The 1,299-nt window shown below is 46.8% G+C and overlaps 1 long non-coding RNA gene across 1 annotated transcript; it reads left to right on the top strand.

The window, feature by feature from the left end:
• Positions 1-412: 412 nt before the first annotated feature.
• LOC116971687 lies at positions 413-654 on the top strand. Its single transcript, XR_004411554.1, has 2 exons — positions 413-470; positions 582-654. It is a non-coding gene; the product is annotated as an uncharacterized LOC116971687 (long non-coding RNA).
• The last annotated feature ends 645 nt before the right edge of the window (positions 655-1,299 follow it).

Raw genomic sequence — 1,299 nt, 5'->3', positions numbered from 1 at the left:
CTTGGCAATGCTTGATCATCGCAACACACCGAGCCAGGGCCTCAACACAAGCCCGGCACAGAGACTCCTAAGCAGGAGGACCAGGATCCTGCTTCCCACAAAGGACACTCTGCTGAAGCCAGAGGTGACACACGACGAACAGGGACTGAAATACAACAGACAGAGACATGAAAAGTACTACAACCGCACAGCAAAAGACATGGACACTCTGAAAAGAGAGAACAGTGTGAGAGTACAGCCCTGTGACACACACAAGGGCCGGAGACCAGCGAGAGTGGTCCAACAGGTGAGCCATAGATCGTATGAGGTGGAGTTAGAGTCAGGAGGTGTTCTGAGACGAAATCGTCGCCACCTCAGACACAATCTCACCATGCTCACACCAACACAAAACACACCCACACCAACAGTGACTGAGGCGGCCATACCGCCAGATGGCCCAGCAGAGAACCAAGACACGGTCACCAGGTCAGGTCGACAAGTTACAGTGACTGAGGTGGCCATACCGCCAGATGGCCCAGCAGAGAACCAAGACACGGTCACCAGGTCAGGTCGACAAGTTGTCACCACGGTCACCAGATCAGGTCGACAAGTTGTCAGACCCCGCTACCTGACAGACTATACTCAGTGATTTGAGTATGGACTATGGAAAAAAAAAAAAAAATGAAAATGTGTTGTTTATGCACTTGTTGGAAAACGGATGTTTTGAACTGTTGATTTATTATTGCTTATGTTGTTAGATCTGTTGTAAATGAGCAGAGCATATGGTACAAGTGTTGCACATAATACCTAAGGGAAAGAGACTAACTTGAAAGAAGAAAAAGAAAGATGTAACAATAGGGTTGTTTATTTAAGTACTGTTGTACGGGGGACTGGTTTAGAGGTGACACCGGGGGCGCGGCCCAGTTCGGATGATGACTGCACAAAGGCAATAAAGTTCAAGTAAGCAAGACTGCTTTAATCGTCCGTTATGTATGGTCCAGATAGAGACAGAACATAATGAAACAACGCCTGCCATCATTTCATGTCTGCCCTGAACGGCAACTCTGGCCTGATTACCGATAATTCTAACATGTCCCAAGGCAACTCTTGCCACAATTCTGACCCTGCCTTGAAAGATAATTCTGCCCATATTTCCGAGCCTGTCTCGAAGGCAAACCTGGCTAAAATACTGAACCTGCCTCAACACAATTCTGACCAGATTCCAACCTGCTTGGAATGCTAGTAATGTCCAGTTTACCTCAAAGGTATCAAAGGTATTTTATTAGTCACATACACACTAGGTGTAGTGAAATGCTTATT

This window comes from Amblyraja radiata, chromosome 4, assembly GCF_010909765.2.
Source record: "Amblyraja radiata isolate CabotCenter1 chromosome 4, sAmbRad1.1.pri, whole genome shotgun sequence".
Taxonomy (NCBI): domain Eukaryota; kingdom Metazoa; phylum Chordata; class Chondrichthyes; order Rajiformes; family Rajidae; genus Amblyraja; species Amblyraja radiata.
Note: the sequence above shows the minus strand (reverse complement) of the source record. Positions and strands in the feature narration are given on the sequence as shown.